The 22,357-nt window shown below is 41.1% G+C and overlaps 1 protein-coding gene across 11 annotated transcripts in view; it reads right to left on the reverse strand.

The window, feature by feature from the left end:
• The window catches only part of RBFOX1 (RNA binding fox-1 homolog 1), a 1,842,789-nt gene that overhangs the window by 84,882 nt on the left and 1,735,550 nt on the right, over positions 1 to 22,357 (reverse strand). The window lies entirely within an intron of this gene.

The raw sequence follows: 22,357 nt of genomic DNA on the forward strand, positions 1-22,357 counted from the left end.
CAACTCGTAAAACATTCCTATGCCTGTTTTTGAGTTGCCATACACAAGGGTAGGGATCTGAAGGAGCAGTATGGCAGTTTGAAACCAGAAGTACATTCCACGCTTATCTTACAAAGATTGTAGCTAGGCTACCAGATCTTCTGCCTGCAAAAATCCTTCATTGTAGATGAACGTGCTTCATTGGAGAATCTGATTTATGAAACACCCAGGCAGGAGGGGGGAAACAGGGTCTCAGGTGACTATAAATTACATATGCCAGAGTTGGCTTCATTTAGGTTAATGCTGTCATGTTGCTCCTAAAAAATCTTCTGGATTCTTTTGAAGCTTGGCTCGAGGCTCATGATTTAATTAGGGCAATCGCCAGAACCCTGACAGTCAAATGATGACAACTGGAGCAAATTTTGGTCCAGTTGCCATGATTCAACCTTTTAGATACTTTAGGCCTGGATGACTGAGTTTTCATTAACATATTTTTGGGTTCTGATAGATCTTTGGATCGATTGCAGTTTGGTAGAAGTTGAAGATGGCCTGTTTTGTTTGGCCTGAATTGGGGATGAAACAAATTTCAGATGGGATGAGTAGGACAAAGCTGGTGTCTGTCGTTTCCACTCAGTAGACCAGTGTTTCTCAACTTTGTGGACTTTAAGATGTATGGACTTCAGCTCCAACCTTGTGGAGTTTAAGATGCATGGGCTTCAGTGGTTTACTGGGTGGAAAGAAAAGGAGGGGGTGGAGTGTTTTTTTAAATCACATTTTATTATATGGTGTATTTTAAAATGTTGCAAGCCGCTTGGAGTCATGTTAATGTGAATTGGGTGGCTAAATACATTTAGCAAACAAACAAAGCCACTCATATCATTGAAGGCAACTCTTAGCAAATCGTCCTTACATGAATGTCATTGTACTACATCTGAATCTATTAATATTAACTGTAATCTTTACAGGTGGATCCCAGTGATATTTTTACAGCTTTGTGCTAATAATTCTAATTTCACCATAGAATACAGGCTGAACTGTAAGTGTTGGTCAGTAAACTAACATGAAGATTTAATGTTCTTTTATTTGAAGGCATCCTTTAGTTAAAGAGCTGCCTAGTTCATATTTGGTTTAAAGTGGCTGAAAAAATGAGTAGAACAGGAGTCAGGTTTTCTACCTGGCTGACTAGTCTGAAACTAATTAAACAGACACACATGAATCTGGGAATAAGTGGGATTCAATGGTATGAAAAGTGGACCCAGCATTTGCAGAAATAGACTAAGAAGGAGGAGGAGGAGAGGGAGAGAGGAGAAAGGGAGGAGGAGAAGGAGGAGGAGAGGGAGAGAGGAGAAAGGGAGGAGGAGGAGAGGAGAAGAAGGAGCAGGAGAAAGAGAAGGAGAGGAGGAGGAAGAGGAAGAAGAAGGAGAAGAAGGAGAAGGAGAAGATATGAATCTGGGAACTTCTGATCAGTGATTTATTACAGAAGAATTCAGAAACCATTACGAAAGAAGTCCAGAAACTGCTGGTATCAAGTGCAATTCTGTTTGTAATAATCAATATTCATACTCTTTGCATCCTTTCCCCCCTCTTCCCATTCTACATAAAAGGCTAAAAATCTCTTTGGGGCACCTTGAGAGCCATTTCTCACCTTGAAAAGGAGTCTAGCATCCATTTCTAAAAAAATCAATAGGTGGAGGTCACTCACGTTCACCAGAGGCAAACCTCCTCCTCTTTTTTTATTTCAAAGAAGCACTAGAAAAAAAAAAAACACACACCAGAGAATCCTCTGCCTACAGATAATTTTTTTTATTTCAAAATATAATTCTCTCCAGAACTCTCCTGTTGTTATCTTAAACATTCTTGATCATAAATCTTACTAATCAGGGGCTTGAAAGACTTGTTCCTAGGACGAAGTGTTTCTTCATTAGAAGAACTGTAGAACTGTAACAAAAACCTGACAGGCTGAGAGATATACTTTCTGTCTGCTCTTTGCTTTGGCAACAGACTGATCCAGCATCAGTGTTGTGACCTGTTGGTTGCCGGCCCCTCCAGTAGCTGAATCAGAGGGGGAGGAGATTGCATGGGAGTCAGGATCAGCGTCAAAGCAGCCTGGGAACTCTGAGGGGGAAGAGGGAATGGAGCTGTCAGAAAGATGGGTGGGGGGAGCCTAGGCTGTCTGTCAGCCCTCAGATAGAAAATCAACAGCCCCAGGTCTAGAGGTGGCTGATGAGAAAGAGGAGGGACAACTGGGTCCAGTGCCTGAAGTGTGGTTGCATAGAAGACAGAGGAGAGGAGAGCAGTGGAAATCTATGAGTCGGTCCATGGGAAAGGAAGAGCTACTGTTGCTAATGAGGCCCACCTTAGCTCTGGGGATAAAAGGCAGGGGGCAGAGATGAATATGTGTGGCAGACAACTATTCATCTTCTGGTCGGACAGACTTGTTAACCTGCAAGAGAAACTTTTTGCCGGGACTGCCAAGTCTAGTCCTGCCAAGAATGTAATAAGGGTTAACGGAGAGGCAGTTTCTGTAAGCAACACCAGAATGTTTCCTTCCTGCCTTCCTTACAGGATTAGGCCAGTAATTTCTTCTAACAACCGGTTCTCCAAACTGCTTAAAATGTTAACAACCGATTCTAGTGAATAGGTGCGAACCTGTAGAATCCCACCCCTGGCAATAGCGCTTAGACTTATATACCACATCACAGTGCTTTAGAGCCCTCTTTAAGCAGTTTATAGAGTCAGCATATTGTCCCCTACAATCTGGCTCCTCATTTTACCCACCCTGGAAGGATGGAAGACTGAGTCAACCTTGAGCCTGGTGAAATTCAAGCTGCCAAATTGCAGGCAGCTGGCAGGCAGCAGAAGTAGCCTGCAATACTGCACTCTGACCACTGCATCTCCATGGCTCAAGCAACTGGATGGAAGGATGAGCACATAAGAGTATTTAAATATAAAATTTCCTGGTATTTGGATTCTTCAAACTCATATCCGATTCAGTCAGTAACACTTTCCAAAATAATTAAGCCCTGTGTATTGAATGAATGGCTTTCTCTTAATAGTCCTATTTGTCACACACACACACAAAGCCTAACTAGAAGAGGGCAAGGGAAAATAATAGGGGAAAATTGCCTCCAAGAAACCAAATCCCAGCTTGTATTTTATTCTTAGCATTTTAATTTTGTTGGTCATCTTGAAAATGAGTAATCTGAATTTAATCACTTTATAGGTGGCCAGAGAACTGGAGAGAGGGATGGGAAGGTAGAATACTAAACATGGGAGTGACCTTCATGTTTTATCAGTAGACTTTTGTTCACGGAATAAGGTCTGCGTTTGTTTAATTCTGTCTTTGGGATCTTCAAATATAATTGCGGTGGGCCCTCAATTATTTGGAGTGGTTTTGTTAGATGGATAGAAGTTTGTGATTATCGGTGGAAAGATCAGCCTCAGTGGTGCGGTGGTTAGAGTACAGTACTGCAAGCTACTTCTGCTGACTGCCAGCTAACTGAAATTTGGCAGTTTGAATCTCACCAGTCTCAAGGTTAACTCAGCCTTTCATCTTTCTGAGATGGGTAAAATGAGGACCCAGATAGTTGAGGGCAAGAGGCTGACTCTGTAAACCACTTAGAGAGGGCAGTAAAGCACTAGGAAGCGATATGTAAGTCTAAGTGCTATTGCTATCAGGTTTCATAGGAAGTTACATTTCTGTTCTTGAATGGTGCAGAGGGTCAGATACATTGTCTGAATTTAATTTGGGGCAGCCTCTGGTCTCCCTTTCTTTTTCTTTCCTAGAATAATAGGCCACAATTACCATAATCTTAGCAAGCAAAGTAGACATGCCTTAATTTATTGCTCCCACAGTGATTTAATTAACTAAGATGACTGCAAATTTATGCTTGCAATCAATGATATTCTCTTTTTAACTAAATTGTGTTTGATTTCACTATCTTTGTACAGGACTGTGATATTTTTTTCCAATTCTATATCTAAAAGCTTTCTGGAAAGCACCTTTAAAATAAAGCACAATTTACCTGTGAGTAGGATGATCCTATTAGCTGGTTCTTCCTGTGGCTATTTTTTTTTTTATTATTTTATTTATTAGATCTATATGACAGTCATTTCATCTAGAAATAACTCTGGACAGCTTTCAAACATCAATATGCCTCTCTCTTTTAGTTACAGCTTATATTTTGTATTGTTATAGTAGTTAATTCTTATACTAGTTTATATATTATTTTATTCTTTTCAACATCATAAAGGGCCACCTTGAGATAGGCAGCAAATAAATTTAACAAATAAATAAAAATAATATTGCTGCCTCTTCTAGAAGACCTTAATTAGTATATTAGTCTATATCCTGATTTGCTTAGCCATGATTTGTTAATATCCTGGTTCAATGTGTAAACTCTGCCAGTGTTTCATAGGATATTTCTCCATCAAGAATTGGGGTATTTGCAAATGCATTAACATAATAGGAGTAACATGAATTAGCCCATCTTCTGGGTTTCCACAATACCATGAACCATCAAATGAACCAATGATCTGCATTTACACAACATACTAACCTCCAAATCTAATGTGCATCAAGATTCATAGTAGCCAACTTAGAATTCTGAGGATGCTGCTAAAGCAAGTTGCATGAACAAAGAAATGGCAAATTTTATAGACAATTGTTCACACAGTTCCTTTAAGCCCCAAATTCTTTTAACTAGAGTTTCTGAAAATTTAACTTAGTGCCCTGTTAACCTACAAATGTTCTGTTCAACTCAAAATTTTAAAGAGAACCACGGTGACAGAATGACAAAGAAAATTGAATTTAGCCCTTAATCTATTATGATTTATACCATGTCTTCTGAGATGATTATAGTATAATCAACCTTAAAATTAACTCCAACAATGCAGTTGGGTGACAAAGCACAGAAGAGAAGAAGAGAGATGTTTTATAGACCAAAACCCCCAAATCTGCAATTTGAGAACAGAGATATTTAGGCAGAGTTCAGGTTGAAAAAACCCAATACAGTCCTAGGCTGCATTAAAAGAGGGATAGAATCGAGATCATGTGAAGTATTAATACCACTTTATAATGCGTTGGTAAGGCCACACTTGGAATACTGCATCCAGTTTTGGTCGCTATGATATTAAAAAAAAGATGTTGAGACTCTAGAAAGAGTGCAGAGAATAGCCATCAAGATGATCAGGGGACTGGAGGCTAAGATCAGGGGTGGGCAGCTGGGGGTTCGCAGGGGTTTGGGAGAGCCCCTAGCTAAGATTCTGTGCAGTTTGGAGAATCCCCAAATCCCACTCCTGGCTGGGCCTGCCCACCCCACCCCTTCCCTCCAAGGAGTCCCCATGCGGCCCATTTTTGGATGCAGGTAAGTGCAGAGCGTGAGTGGAGACTCATGGAGGGTAAAAAACAGGCCTCCCGGAAGGTCGGGAAGGTCGGAAATGGGTCTGTTTCTGGGTTCCAGAGAGCCCCCAGAGCGCGGGGAGGCCATTTTTGCCCACCTGTAGGCTCAAGGAAAGTCTTCGGAGCCCGGGCAGGACAAAAACTGCCCCCTCTCCACTATGGTGCAGGAGCCCAACTAGGTCACGCCAACCACGGTCACACCCACCCAGCAACTGGGTAGAGAACCCTTGCTAAAATGTTTGAGCTTACCCCTGGCTAAAACATATGAAGAACTGTTACAGGAACTGGACATGGCTAGTCTAGTGAAGAGAAGGACTAGCAGTGACACGATAGTAATCTTCAAATAATTGAGGGTCTGTCACAGAGAGGAGGGGGTCAACCAATTCTCCAAAGCAGCTGAAGGCAGGACAAGAAGTAACGGATGTAATATTTATCACAGAGATCCAACTTAGAACTAAGAAGGAATTTTCTGACTGAGAACAATTATCAGTGGGACAGCTTATCTCTAAAAATTGTGGGTGTTGAACTCAAGAAGCTTCTTGGGTGAGAAACGAAACGTCTTCAAGGAAAAACCAAGAAAGTCCACTTGCCTTTTGAAAAAGAGGTTTTTAAGAAGAGACTGGACAGCCATTTGTCCAGTATGGTATAAGGTCTCCTGCTTAGGCAAGGGATTGGACTAGAAGACCTCCAAGGTTCCTTCCAACTCTATTCTATGTTCTGAATAAGCCAACAGAGAGGAATATTTGCAACAGGGAAAATAAACACCCCCAACGTAGTTCTTGCCATTATGTTCACACCTGAACTGCTGTCAAGGGCTAATTCATCCCAGATGATATTATTATACGTATACATTTAGCTCTCATTTTCATACTAAATGAAGTAAACAATTGCTTGGAGAGACATCAGGCAATAAACTTTAACATATATACTGGGTGAAACAAATATATCAACCCAAACTTAAAATCCAGATAACATTTGAGGTGTCCCAGATGAGTCTGGTATTATAAACTGTATCTTCAAGTTCTGAAGCCCAAAGAAAAAAAATGAAAAAGTAGCATATGCTAAACGCAACAGGGAAGCAGATTTCCCATCCAAATCATAAAAACATACAGTCTCTTTAATGGCCAATTATTGCTTGCATTCCAGCTCGGATCTGAATTTGCACAGCAGTGCCATATGTCAAAAAGAAAGGTGTGTTGCTACAATCGATGAATGAATCTCTCTTCTCTGCTGGGCCTCCTGTGCACTGCTCATTTGTGTTGTGGACTGCAAGCAGCCAGCAGAGCTAGTGACCGACTCAAACAGTGAGGTTGTTGGGGAGGATCATAGGCCAGTTCTGGAGTCTGGGAAAGGCTCTGATGAGTGCTCTGCATTGGAGGCAGAGATGGGGCCAGGGCCGTTAGACAGTTATCAGCTTTGGAGTCGGAGATAAGCGGGCAGAAGAAAAGCTGGAGCCTGTTCCCAGTGTGTGCATGAACAGAGCTGCCAGGAGAAGGGAACAGTTAAGGAACAAGGGTCGAGTCGGGAGTAAAGGCACAGGTGGATGGTGAATGGCCCCTCCCATAGGGAATAAAGAGGAGCGAAATTGGAGTGGTGTTTGCAGGAGACAATAAGTTCGTTTAATTAGGGTGAAGATTTGTTCAGGACTCCTTGCCAAGTATTTTCTTGTACAGCGTCTTGCGCTTGGAAGCTATCGGCCTGGCAATTCTCCAAGCCTGACAAAGGTCTGTGGTTGTAAATCACTCTTGAAAGACTGTTTGCTGGGACTTTGCTGGATGTGAATGGTAGGAATTCACATTAGCCTAATAAAAAGGGTTAGGGTTAGGGTTTGTTAAGGGAACTTTGCCCCATTGTAGAATAGAATAGAATAGAATAGAATAGAATAGAATAGAATAGAATAGAATAGAATAGAATATTGGAATGAATAGAATAGAATAGAATAGAATAGAATAGAATGGAATGGAATGGAATGGAATGGAATGGAATGGAATGGAATGGAATGGAATAGAATATTGGAATGAATAGAATAGAATAGAATGGAATGGAATAGGAATAGTTATGAATGGAATGCGCTTTCGTTTCCAAACTGCTGCACTGCTCTTTCTAACTCATTTCCCCTCCCCTTTCTATTAGCAACTATAAAACAGGCATAGAAATGTTTTATGAGTTGACACAATGGTCATAAATGTGGATCAGTTGCAAGTATCTGAATTTTGATCTCATGACCATGGGGATGCTCCAATGGTTGTAAATATAAATATTGTCATTTTTTTGAGTGCCACTGTAACTTTGAACAATCATTAAAAGAAGTGTTGTACGTCAAGGACTACCTGTATTTCATTTGAATTGAAGTTATAGGAAACCAAGTGCAACTTCCCCCCCACCCCCTCTCGCCCTGTTCTGCTGGTTTTTTGGAAGAGATTCCAGGTCCAAATGTGGCTCTTGATCAAGTAAGGTTGTCCATTCCTGATCTTCCAGGCTGAAATGTTTCGGGAGATATTTCATTCTTTACATGGATCTCCTTCAGCCTGAAATTATTCACCTCCCCATTTTAATTGGAAAGTTTGTCTGTGCAGCTTACAGATCAGCAAAAAGAAACTTTCTCTACTCAGAAACAATCTGTAAAGTCACGACACAAAAAGAAAAGGGGAAAAAAAACCTTACGTGCAGCAGAAAACACAAAACAAGATAATTCAGCGTTTTATGTGTAATGTTGACTTATGTTGTGGGAATCCAGGTTCCTTGGTGGAGCATTCAGAACACAAGCAAGCAAACTGTGCTTTGCTGTGATTTATTTTTATGCTTTTCTCCCTTCCTGGAAGTGGGGAGGGACTTATACGAAAAGAGAATGTAAATAAAACTATCACAATAAAATCTCTCAATCTCTCTCTCTCTCTCTCTCTCTCTCTCTCTCTCTCTATCTATCTATCTATCTATCTATCTATCTATCTATCTATCTATCTATCTATCTATCTATCTATCTAGTGCTATGTTCCAATAAAGACAAAAAGGGGAAATTACTACTTTAGGAATAAAAGATATTCAGAGAATTTTTTGTTGTTTCAAAATCATTTTGTTAAGGCATGGAATAAAGTTAGAAAACAACGGCAAAATTACAATTGTCATTGCTGAGAAGAATTTCTGTGATAAAAATGAATGTTTTATCAGATTGTTATTTCTGTTCTAGAAATTTAAAGAATGAAAGAAAGATATATCTAAATTTAGGCGGCAGGCAAGGAAAAAAAAAGCCACAAGTACAAGGCATTACAAGATGCTAAGAAATATGAGTTTTGTATTTACCTATTTTGAAATTATAGTTTGCAGCTTGTTCTTTAGTTTGAGTAAAAGAGTGGGTGATGGTGAGAATTAGAAGGTCACTGGAGTTAGGACATAATTTGATGTTTGGGTGGTACAGCTATTTATGACATGACAAAGTCAAGGTTAATATAGATTTATTTTGAAAATCATTTTGTTCAATGTGCTATTTTGAGAATATGGAATAGACATAAATCCATGTTGTGTCCAAAAATATCTTTCTGGCTCTTACCATAAGAAGCCTATTATAGAAGAGAAATGATAACTAAACACAAATGATTAACGTAGGGTGACATACTGTAATTGCCTCAGCCTGATTTCAAAATAAATGAAGAGAATGTTTTATATTAGAAGGATGTACAAATCAATGGCTTTCTTATATACAACTCCCTTTTATACTTTAATTCAGGGTACAGTCAGGACAACTGGATGGAGCTGAGCGTTTACTGGCTGGATGCTCTTCCTGTCACCTAGGTGGAGTTCACAGCAGACAATTACTAATTGTGCTTAGAGAGAAGAATATCTGCCGTTACCTAGGATTGAACTTTCAACCTTCATAGTGGGAAGAGTGCATCTTCACCACCATGCCATCACACAGCTCTTTTCTTATATACAACTAGTTCGATACCCGTGCTTCGCTACAAAACTATGTGATCGGGCTTAGTTTTTGGGGAGGAAAAAATTTCTGCCTCTGCCTATCAGCATCCATGGTATTCATCTGGCTAAGAGAAGGAGAAGGAGAAGAAGGCCCAGTCTGTTTAGATCTAGAACTCAAGAGACCCAGTAAATAGACTGGAACCAGTATTTGTTGATGGACTAGGGGAAAAAAAATTAACATGATACAGGAGAAGGAGGAGGAGAAAGATATAATAATAATAATAATAATAATAATAATAATAATAATAATAATAATAATAATATAATCTGGGAACTTCTTATAAGTGAGAAGAAGAAGAGCCTAATTAATGTACAAATTTAATCACCATTCCCCACATGGAAGAGTAATTTTTCACTGTTCATTTGCTTGGTGTAATCTCCAAACTGGCATAAAGAGAAAAAGCAATAACCTATAAATCTGCTCTGATTTGTTCCTTTAATATTCATATTGCATTGAACTACAGCTGCTTCCTGCTGCTGTCTATTACAACATGCAAAAGTGTGGATAAAATATTATGAAAGACAAGACGTATTTGCTGCGAGGTGGCATGTGGCCCTTATTTATTTATTTATTCATTCATTTCAAGGGGCAATAAATGGCTCCCGGAAGGTTCCCTTTCTCTGCCCGCTCCCCAATGGGGTGGTGATTAATTACCTTGCCACAAATGGACGGGGCAGAAGGAAATTGACATGGCCCTGATTAATTAACATTTACTGCTTTTTTTTTTTTTAAGGGAGATAGCTGCCGAGAAAAATGAACAAAAACTAGGTGAATTGTTCCATGAATTATGGAAAGTCGATGCCATTATGAGATCCAATGTAGTGAAGTTGGAACTGTTTTCAATGGATCAAGGTTTCTTCCAGCTAAACAGGAACAATGGTCTATAAACCATTTTGCTTCTTGGAATTGTATGTGATCCTCTGACAAGCAAAATCAATTGGGAAGCCACTTAATATCTGTCAGTGTTAGTAACTTAACAATTACAATGATTCCCTTAACAATGGTGGCAAGAAAGTTCATAAAATGGGGCAAAACTAACTTAACACATGTCTCACTTAGCCACATAAATTTTGGGCTCAATTGTGTTTGTAAGTCGAGAACTACCTACTGTATATTTGGAATATGAGGAAGAAAACAGAAGGAATGAAAATGTAGCAGCGGCTACTATCTTAGACTCCTAAAACATTGTGTTTTGAATGTAATATTTCATGGTGGTTTCCATTTACATGACCAAAACAAAAGCAACAATGTAGGTTTGGATTGGTACAGAACTCTGAATTTGTGAGAAGAGTTGTTGTTTTCCTTTTTTCTTTAAAAAAAAAAAATACTTGCTGCAAACATATGCATTTATGTTCATCTTCAGGAAAACTCAACATACTGCCCAAGACTTCTTTTCAATTTCACCTCCCTTTTCAAATTATAGATAACCTGTATCTGAAAAGGCAGTGTGTGTGTCACCAACATTCCTGTCTGCAAATATTGCATTTCTGTCACTTTTTCAACCAATTATGCATTGCAAAATGAGAAAATGTTTGCAATACAACCTTACAATGCTATCTCCATCTCTCTCACTCACGTAGGCTAACTGCAAAGCTCTCTAGCTGACTGCAAGTTAAAAAATAATAATCTTGAGGTTGTCCCCCCGTTGACAAGGATTTCAAGCTAACAGCAAAAGTCGCTCTCCCACTAATTATAAAGAAATAATGAGTTAATTCAAGTGACATATAAACAATCTTCTGATATCTACATGGATCATTATGTGTTGATAAGAATATTTGTGAATATGGTGTTTATGTATTCTCCGGCATATTGACAACTCCTCCGGGATAAAATTTCACTTGGGAAAAAAAATATAACAAAAAATATTTCCACTGGTTGGAAAGACTTTTACTTCACTTACTTATAAAAGATTGTGTCATGCCCCTCTTGGATTCTGACAGGGAGTGGGAATGTGGCTTCATTGGCTCTGGAAGAAACTGGGGGAGGGCAAAGTCTGGCTAGGCAGATCAGGGGAGAGGTAGAGCAAGGGAGAGGGAATTTGAGGAAGACCCAGGCCCACCCCCTCTTCATCCTAGGGCACGCAGGGAGGAATGGAGAAGGGAGCAACGTGAGTTGCGTGGCTTATGAGGGAGGAAAGGGCTCTGATTCCCTTCATTAGCTGTAGCTGGGAACACTGTTTAAAAAGGAATTTGCTCACAGCAAACTATTGAGAGCAAATCGTGAATTATCTGGTATTGCCGAGGCTTATCTGGGTTCCTGGCATCTTCCCAACTGTGTGTTTGGCTGGGCTTTCAAGTCTACAATTCCTTCTCCTGCCTTGTCAAGTTAATTACTACAGCGTGGTTTGTTTGGATTTTTAGTTATAGTACTTTGTGTTTGGACTGAATTTTCTCAAAGGCTATTCCTGAGAGAGTTTTTCTCCAGCCAAAAGTAACCTGGATATTGGGGGCAAAGTTGGAGATAATTTAAGGGACTCTTCTTGCTTATTTAACTGTGTTGCCTTTGTGTCATGCCCTGGGTCATCACAGATAGGGGCTGGGGAATGTAGAACTAAAAAAAAAAAATATAGCAATCCAATGTGACAAATGCTTGCTTCATAAGGCTCCAGTTAATACACTTTTATACATACTCAAAACATCTGTCACTTCCAGACAGATAAGATATCCATATCAAAAAAGAAAAATCACAATAGTTAAGAATCCTTGTTATGGCAGATTTTTTTTTTTCAAATGCTGGATCTCAATTATTTTTAAAAAATCTGCATTTTCAGTTTGTCCACAACTATTGTTATCCATTATAAATATATCATACTTCAAATATTCACAATTTGTATCTTTGTTTTAAAATTTGCTGTCCCTTATTATAGTATTTAAAATGAACAGCAATACACTAAGGGAAGCATTAGAGCAGGGGTCTCCAAACTCAGCAACTTTATGTTTTGTGGATGTCAACTCCCAGAATTCCTCAGCTAGTCATGCTGGCTGGGCAATTCTGGGAGTTGAAGGCCACAAGACTTAATGTTGCCCAGTTTGGAGACTCCTGTGTTAGAAAAATGGGGTTATTTTTTCTATCTAATAAATTTTAAAATAGTTTACCTTGTGAAGGTGAATGGAATGGAATGGAATAGAATGAAGAATGAAGAATGGAATGGAATGGAATGGAATGGAATGGAATGGAATGGAATGGAATAGAATAGAATAGAATAGAATAGAATAGAATAGAATAGAATAGAATAGAATGAAGAATGGAATGGAATGGAATGGAGTGGAGTGGAGTGGAGTGGAGTGGAATGGAATGGAATGGAATGGAATAATAGAGTAGGGTAGAGTAGAGTAGAGTAGAATAGAATAGAATAGAATAGAATAGAATAGAATAGAATAGAATGAAGAATGGAATGGAGTGGAGTGGAGTGGAGTGGAGTAGAGTAGAGTAGAGTAGAGTAGAGTAGAGTAGCGTAGCGTAGCGTAGCGTAGAACAGAATAGAATAGAATAGAATAGAATAGAATAGAATAGAACAGAATGAAGAATGGAATGGAATGGAATGGAATAGAATAGAATAGAATAGAATAGAATAGAATAGAATAGAATAGAATAGAATAGAACGAAGAATGGAATGGAATGGAATGGAATGGAATGGAATAGAATAGAATAGAATAGAATAGAATAGAATAGAATAGAATAGAATAGAATAGAATAGAACAGAATGAAGAATGAAGAATGGAATGGAATGGAATGGAATAGAATAGAATAGAATAGAATAGAATAGAATAGAATAGAATAGAATAGAATAGAATAGAATAGAATGAAGAATGGAATGGAATGGAATGGAATGGAATGGAATGGAATAGAATAGAATAGAATAGAATAGAATAGAATAGAGTTGGAAGGTACCTTAGGGGTCTTCTAGTCCTACACCCTGCTCAAGCAGGAAACTCTATAGTGTTTCAGACAAATGGTTGTCCAACCTCTTCTTAAAAAGAAGAGATTCAAACAGATCACCAAGTCTATTTGGACTGAATTTCTGATCAGAATCCAGTCTAATTTGTTTTGGCCCAGTTTAGACCACTAAAACTCAGGAATGTGCACCAAGGTAACGCAACGAATGTCAGGCAAATGTATTCAAAGTTCTTCTTCAAGGAATTATTGGGCTGCTTTCAAATATGTCTGAATTTGATTTGAATCAATTTGAAGGACCGAATGTTTCATACACATTTAATGCATATCCACCCATCCATCCATCCTACAAGACAAAAATTATCCAGAAATTTCCTGCAGTTGTAAATATATCTGGATTGAACTCCAACATCTCCTGAGGTGTTTTAATGCACAGATTTTTCTCATTGAAAAAGAACAATTGGATCCTTCAAATGTAAAGTGAATGCATACAGATGCAGCTTTCATGATCTCAGTCAATTTATATTCTACACAGGAAAAAGTAAAACAGTTAACCTTCCACTCTTAAAAAAAAACCCATTTATGTGTAATAAACCAGATGTTCCACTTAGATCTCTGTAAGTTTATCAAGGTGATGGATAATTTGAAACACAAATCGGGTTCTCTTTCCACTGCTCCAACATGTATGGGGTTGATTTAAAGTTGTCAGAGCATGGCTACTTAAGAACAGGTTGCAATTCAAAATATTTTTTGTCAGTAATATTGTTGGTTTCTGGGGACTTTTTTGGCTTGCCACCTTTCAAAATGATCTCATCTTTGTTGTGTTGTTTTCATTTTGCTTGTAAGCTAAAATCCCAGGGCAATGTAGTTTATTGTTTTAATATCTCTTTGACACACAACAAAAGTATCCCACTGCGGCTACTTATCTGCCATATGTATTTTTGTGAAAGAAATATCAATACGAGCATAATGCTTGGAAGAGAACACCCTGGAAGGCTACAAATGCTGAGCGGTAGCTGGATTGCACTTTTAGAAAAGAAGTAGCTCAAGCCATATTACATTTATTAAAAAATGAGGGGAGAGAAACAGAGGAGAGAAAGAGAGGGAGAGACAGAAAGAGAGGGAGGAGGAGGGGAGAGGAAGAGGGAGGGTGAAAGAAGGAGGGAGAAGGAGGGCGAGGGAAAGGGAGAGAGAGGAGAGAGGAAGAGAGGAGGGAAGGAAAAGGAGGGAGAGAAGGGGGGAGAGAGAAAAAGGGAGAGGGGAAAAGAGAGGGAGAGAGGGGGAGAGAGAGGAAGGGATAGAAGCAGAAGCAGAGGAGAGAGGGGGAGGGAGGGAAGGAGATGGAGAGGGAGGGAAGGAGGGAGAGAGACAGAGAGAGAGAGAAAGAAAGAGAAAGAGAGAGCAAAATCCAAAAAGTGAAAAGAAAAGAGCCAGTACAGGTAGTCCTCAACTTACAACATTCTCATACATGCTGCTAAAAATGTCCAGGAAATGGGTATGACTCCTCCTACTGACGTCATAGAACCGGGTCTGCCACTATAAAACCAATCAGCCTTAGCTGCTCGCCATCTTTTTGACTTAGCTCTTGACTTAGAGCTTAGTCTCTGGAAGATAGTCTGAGCTTCACCCAAGTTTAAAAGAGTTTACTTGATATTTGATAAGGGTTTCTTTCCCTCATTGTTTCTGCTGCTCCCAGGGCTCTGGTTGAGAAAAGGCTTCAGGAGGGCGTGGATCTGCTCTCTGGCAGCGTTGAGGCCTCGTTGGAAGGCTGCCGCTATAGGAAGAGTTCTAATGAGCCTCCCACGCAGCCCGAGGCGCTGCCGCACTGCCGGTCTTCACTCCGGGGATCGAATTTTACCGCTTTACAGCTGTTCAGGCTAGCGCGAAGCAGCTCGGGGCTGGCAGGACCTATTGAGCTGTGAGAGCATGGAGACTATTCCTGGGCTACCACACGTGGGAGAGGGTTTCGTTTTCGTTTTCTCCTTGGGGAATACTGATTGGGTCTCACAACCTTAGAGCTCATTTGGCCCTTGCTACAGGCTGCACTTAATGTGGGGAAGCTCTCAGCGCCTCCTGTGTCTGTCCTGTTAGTGTAATGGAGAAGGAAGCCTCACATGCAGCCTCCATGGGACCAGAAGAACTTTGTGATCCTCCAGCCCCTGTTCAGACAAGGAGAAGACAAACACACAGAAGTGGCTGCTAAAATCAAAGTCAATGCCCTGGCTCCAAAAAAAGACTTCCAAATCAGAGCTTAGGGCTGAGAAGAGAAGACATGCTGCTTTGGAAAAGCAGTTTGAAAAGACATTGGAGCAGATGAGAGATCAGATTAATCAGTCCTCCCATCTTGGGGAGCTGCAGGTTTGCCCTGATATGTCTGCAAGGGCGGGAGAGGGAAGCGGCTTCTATCTCTGCTAGTCACCTTTTAGATTGGTTTCCTGAGAGGATGGAGGGGACGCATATGCCCCAAGACTGGAGTAAGAAGGGTCCTTCTTCCAGACAGGCATCCTGGAGACCAGGGCCTTCCCTTCCATTGGGTCACGGGGTACACTTTGGCCAGGAGGGTGTCAGAATTAGCAGTTTTTTCCATTAGGCAAGATCTTTGTGTGTTCCATGAGAACAGGGTGGTATTGAGATTAGATCCCATGTTTGTTCCTAAGGTGAATTCCTGTTTCACTGGGTGCAAGAGGCGGTGTTGCCTAATTTTTGCCCCGACCCACAACATGAGTTGGAGCGTAGGTGGCACAGGCTGGATGTAAGGCAGGCCCTCAAGATGTATATCAAGAGGACAGTGGAATTTCGATGATCAGAGGCCATGTTTGTGTCCTTTCATCCCACCTCCTTGGGTACCAAGGTGGCTCCCTCAATGATTGCGAGGTGGATTCGGTCTTGCATCGCCAAGGTCTATCAAGCTTTGTCCCTGCCAGTGCCTACGAACATCACGACCCACTCCACTAGAAGTGCAGCTACTTCGGCTGCCTGGTCTACGCAGGCTTCGCTGGAGGAGATTTGCAGTGCAGCTATCTGGGCGTCGCCATCGCCATTTATACGTCATTACAGGTTGGATTCCTTTGCTTTGGTGGATACCTCCTTCGGATGGAGGGTGCTTCAGCAGGTGGTTCCACAGTTGGAGTGATCTGCCCAGACGTTGACCCTCCCATGGACATGCGAGCTTTGGTATGTCCCATTTTCTGGACACTCTTAGCAGCGTGTATGAGAATGGGCATTGGTAGAATTACCTGAGAATGCCCTTTCTATATATGCTGCAAGAGTGTCCAGCCCTGCCTTAGTTCGTCTGGGGGTGGTGGTTGTTTGGTTCTAATTTGTTTGTTTATCTTCCAGAGACACGTTATGTCTGTCAAGGATCTTCGCCTAAAAGATGGCGAGCAGCTAAGGCTGATTGGTGGCAGACTCAGCTCTATGATGTCAGTAGGAGGAGTCATACCCATTTCCTGGACACTCTTGCAGCATATATAGAAAGGGCGTTCTCAGGTAATTCTACCAATGCCCAGTTTGTTTAGGGACCATTTGACACTATGTGACATATGACAATTTTTCAGTTACAACCATAGGGATACACAGCATCCTATGGTCATGTGACCAAAATTCTGAAACTAGGCAACTGCCATTTATACCAATTGAAATGGGTAAAATGAGGACCCACGATGGTTGGGGGCAAAAGGCTGACTCTGTAAAACCGCTTAGAGGGGGCTGTAAAGCACTGTGAAGTATTATATGTCTAAGTACTACTGCTCTTGCGCTTCCTTTTCTCCTTCCTTCTTCCTTCCTTTAAGTTTAGCAATCCAAGACCTTCCACAAGGTGAACTAAAACCTGTTGAAACTTCCTTTGAACCTTCAACATAATATGTTTCTCCACATGCATTAAAATATTCTTGGTTGTGTTGATGTTAAGGTTAATACAGTAGAAGAAAATCTTAAAACTGACAAAAGTCATATCAAGAGACAATCATACACACAGAGGAGAAAGAAGTGCATTCTACTTATTTTGTTGCATGTAAGGCTAGAAATAGCAATAACAAGCATAAAAGAAAGAAAGGTTAAGTTCAGTGGCAGCTGGCTGGAAGACGGCAGGTTGGTGTGAGAGGTGGCAAGTTTCCTTTCTACTCAGACAATGAACCTGAAAGGAGCTTAATTTAATAACACTGTACAGATGTGTTAAATTTTGACAGCATCACTCCAATGTGAGTAATGCTCCAGTACTCTCATAAAACCCTTCCTTCCTTCCTTTCTTCCTTCCTTCCCTTCCTCCCTCCCTCCCTCCTTCCTTCCTTCCTTCCTTCCTTCCTTCCTTCCCTCCCTCCCTCCTTCCTCCCTCATAAAAAGTTTTTCCTTCCTGTCTCCCTAACAAAACAATTTCCTTCCTTCCTTCCTTCCTTCCTTCCTTCCTTCCTTCCTTCCTTCCTTCCTTCCTTCCTTCCTTCCCTCCCTCCCTCCCTCCCTCCCTCCCTCCCTTCCTTCTTCATCAAAACAAGTTCCTTCCCTCCGGTCTCTCTGTCAAAACAAATTCATCCCTCCTTCCCTTACTTCCTCCCTCCATCCTCCCTTCCTTTGTCTCTCCATCAAAACAACTTCCTTCCTTCTTTCCTTCCTTCCTGTTGAAACCCATGTGGAATTTTAGACTGCCACAAATGTAGTTAAGTAATAATGCCAATTGCAATAGAAGCCCTGGATTGGGCCCCACAAACTTTGTGTGGCACATGTGTTAAAAGTGCTAATTATCTAATGTTTCACTCTATTTATTTTAAGGCTAAACAACAAAGAACCCCAAAGTCCAAGAGTGGGCCCATCCAATGAGTGAGAGTGGCCTTAGTGGGTGAGAAGGAAGGGGGGGTTGGTGACCAAATGAATATTGCTAATTAAAACTGATGAAACAGAATAGCATTTGAAGGACACAATGGGCTGTAAACTTACTTCCTATTAATTGACTCAGTATAATGACATATCAAAATGAATAGCTAGTGATCTGGAAATTCATTTAGACCATTAGTTTAATTACAGAAACTGATGGAAGTTTTCTCAGACAATTATGTGAAAGGACTAGAGCAGCATGGGGCAGATCTGGAAGCTTTCACACCACCCCTGTCTTTTATTTCTTCTTTCTCTAATTTTCTCCTCCCTTCTTCTTTTTTGGCCCTGTCTGTTGTGGTTAGCCAGCAGCAGGTACTGACAGCAGAGGAGAGCAAGGGCTCAGATGAGGGTCCAGGACCACTAGGGAGTGGACTGCTGCCTTCAGAGATTGTTGAGGCTGGCAGCAGCAATGAGGAGGTTCCCGAGGAGCCTGTGCCATGTGCGTGTGCACAGGGTTGATCATAAGAGAGAGCCGTTACAACAGCATGGGCAACTTGGGAGTAAGGCTGCAAGGTAATGGACCCTCCCTCGAGGGGATAAAAGCCAGGTTTGAAGAAGCGTTCTTTGCAGAAGGCAAAAATGCTCTGAAACTCAGCCTCATGGAAATTTAGCATTTGAAAACTCTTGTAAACTAATTCTTATCTGTGGGCTTTTGACAGCCTTGAAAAACAACTTGGCAAGGCTCTTTCTTGTCAGAGCTAATTAGTTGGAAGCAGCCTTTTATCTGTGGAGAAACAGAATTTGTGGATGAAATCTTAAAAGGTGGGGGCTGCTGCCTTTGTCTTGTGTTTGCTCTCTTGGAACCAGGTTGGGTCAGAACACCGTCTATGGATTTTGAGATAGAGAAGGGCTATTAATGACAGATCCATTGAGAGAACCTAGGAGACATTCATAAGCTGTCTGTAGCACGGTTGGAAATAATGACTTCATAAAGAGAAAATGAGTCACCATTTCAAATTTCCCATAATTCTTTGGGAACGATTCTATTTTAAGTGCTCCGAGGTATTATACAAAGTAGAGGTTGTTGCCCCAGAATTGAAGGGCAGCGTCCTTCCGGGCATTGGGCTGCTTGGGGTTCGCAGGGATTCGGGAACGCCTCTTGCTAAGATTCTGTGCAGTTCGGCAAACCCCCAAATCCCACTCCTGGTTGGCCCTGCCCATCCCACCCCTCCCCTCCCAGGAGCCCCCACGTGGCCTGTTTTGAATGCAGGGTGTGCACGGAGGCTCGGGAAGGGAAAAACGGGCCTCCCAGGTGTTCAGGAAGGCCAGAAATGGGTCCATTTATGGCTTTTAGAGAGCCTCTGGAGCCTGGGGGTGCCATTTTCACCCTCCTGGAAGCTCAAGGAAAGCCTCCGGAGCCCAGGGAGGGCAAACCCCCCCCCCATGGTGCAGGAGGCTGACTAGGCCATGCCCACCATGGCCACGCCCATGCAGCAACTGGGCAGAGAACCCATTGCTAAAATTTTTGAAACCCACCCTTGGAGCCATGCTCTATGAGGAGTTACCCTGAGGTGCTTCTGTATTTGAATATGTATCCACTTAGGTTTCCACGCCTGAGTCTCATTTATTCAAAGATCTCCCCTCTACAATGTTATGCAATGATTGTTGAGTTTTCAAGCTAGCTACTTCCTTGCCTGGTGAGGACCTCTTCCTCTGTCTCTTGTTCAAAGACATCCATACCTTACTATCTCTCAATTGTCTCCTTGTTTAGATTGTTGTATCACGTGTGGGTAATTAGTTAGATTCATCATCCAAAACTGATGGCTCAAGGTTGACTCAGCCTTCCAAGGTTGGTAAAATGAGGATCCAGATTGTTGGGGGCAATGGACTGATTCTGTAATCCCTTAGAGAAAGTGTAAAGCACTATGAAGCGGTATATAAGACCAAGTGCTATTGCTAAACTTAATAATTCAAGAAACCAAGGGTTATTAAGGTAGCATCTAAGAATATAGGCCCTTCCAAGCAGGGTGAGTTTTTTGTAAACTTAGGAAGTCCAACAATTGCAATATTTCCAGATACCACAATTTGTCAAAATGATGCTGAAATCCATCTTCCCTGATGTTAAAGACACAACTTTTCCACTTTTTTTCACTCAACTTTACAACGGCACATCAGGAATCCCACTTCCATCTACCTCCCTGATCTGAAACAAAGAAGTCTGTTTGGGCTAAGATAAAATCCATATTTGATTTGATTATCATGTAAATCAAGTCTATATTAAATTAAATTAATAAAAGTTATGTGACCCTCATTATAGGTTTCGGTATAGCCCAAAGGGATCCAATCACAAGATACTTCTTTTTCCATAGGTGTTCATCTTTGAACTGCAAGCCCTGGTATTTTGTATTTTTCTCTAATCGTTTTCCTTCAGTTCTAGCAACACGCAATATAGAAACATTGATGAACTATCCATCCTAACATGCTTTGTTATGAACAAGATGCCTGTCTGCTTAGATGTTTAATAAAATATTTTTATTTTGTCTACCATGACTTCGTACCCCTATCAAGGATACTGGCTTTCAAGAAGTTGGACTTTTTATTTCCGATATTAAAATTGACTGCAGGATTTGGTTATGGCTAGTCTAAAGAAAAGAAGAGCTAGGGGTGACGCAATAGCAGTATTCCAATATTTGATGGGCAGTCACAAAGAAGAGGGGGTCAAATTATTCTCTAAAGCACCAGAGGGCAGGACAAGAAAGAATGGTTAGAAACTAATCAAGGAGAGAAGCAACCAGAAATTAAGGAGAAATTTCCTAAAAGTGAGGACAATTAACCAGTGGAACAGCTTTGCCTTCAGAAAATGTGGATACTTCATTATTGAAGATTTTTAAGAAGAGACTGGATAGCTACTTGTCTGAAATAGTATAGGTCAGTGGTGGCTAACCTTTTTGGGCTCCTGTGCCAAAAATTGCATGCACACCATCGCGCATGCACTCGCGTGCCAGCACCCAGAATGAAATGTGCACCTCCCTCCCCATGCCCCCTGCGCATGCACACACAATTTCCCCCTCCCGCCACCCTCTTACCTGCACTGCACCTCACAGCTGATTTTTCGCCTGGTTTGAAGCCTTTTTCGGCCTCCCAGAAGTTTGGAAAAAGCCTCTGCAAGGCTTTTTAGGACGAATTATAGGCCTATTTCATCACTTCCGGTATTACAGGAAGTGACAAAATGGGCCTATAATTCGTCCTGAAAAGGCTTGCAGAGGCTTTTTCCAAGCCTCTGGGAGGCTGAAAAAGGCCACAAGCCAACCGGAAAAAAAATCAGCTCTGAGGCGTGCACGTGCACAGTGAGGTAACTTTGCCTGCAGCTTGCGTGCCATAGGTTTGCCCTCACAGGTATAGGTTCTCCCGCTTCAGCAGGGAGCTGGACTAGAAGACCTCCAAAGTCCCTTCCAGCTCCTATTCTAATTCTAATCAGTGATAATCCAGCAGATTCTGTACTATATACCTTGACCAATGGTCATTTTCTGAGAGACTTGTTGGGGAAAAAGAAACAAGTACTGCAGATGAAGGAAAGGGCAAAAATGTCCACACGGAGGTCACAACTGCAATGCATGTGAGAAAAGGCCACTATTATTTTTTTATTTTATTTTATTTTATCTCTCCTTCCTGCAGACCCATCTTGAAATGAAAACAAAGAGCTTCAGAGCAGAACCAGAAGGGAGAAAAAGCACTAACATACTGAGAAATGGCCTTTATAGAAAACTTGGTGGTAGAATTAGAGTATCTCTTTGATAAAATATCTTTTAAACATGCATGAACTGTCACAAGACACAAATCAAGGACTATCTGACAGGACTTTGGAAATTGAAATTTTCAATGGCCTCCTTCTTACTTCATAATTCTTTCTGCATCAAGAAGTAGTCTCTTCCTGTGATGGATTCTACCTATGAGAGGGGGGAGCTTGTATGAGTCAGATGAAGAGATTGAGGATAGCCACTCCCTTGAATCTCCCAGGGTATATTCATTAGGGTAGAGAATAGTAACAATTTACTCTGGTAAGATTCTGTCTATCGGGCGTAAGCAAATAAAGAACTGAGCTTTGGTTGGGTTGTTCTATGTTGTTCTTGGGCCGGACTAGACACTTCTCCAAGCTCTGGTTGTTTTAGCTTGCAGTTTTTGATTTTACCAATTTTGTTTCATTAGGAATGGGTTGATTGATTAGTTTTGAACAGGTTTTGGACATGGGAAGCATACCAATACATTTCATTAAATAAATGAATAATTAGGTGTCCTGGATTGAT

Source organism: Pseudonaja textilis, chromosome 14, assembly GCF_049901715.1.
Source record: "Pseudonaja textilis isolate UNSWEBS1 chromosome 14, rPseTex1.2, whole genome shotgun sequence".
Taxonomy (NCBI): Eukaryota; Metazoa; Chordata; class Lepidosauria; order Squamata; family Elapidae; genus Pseudonaja; species Pseudonaja textilis.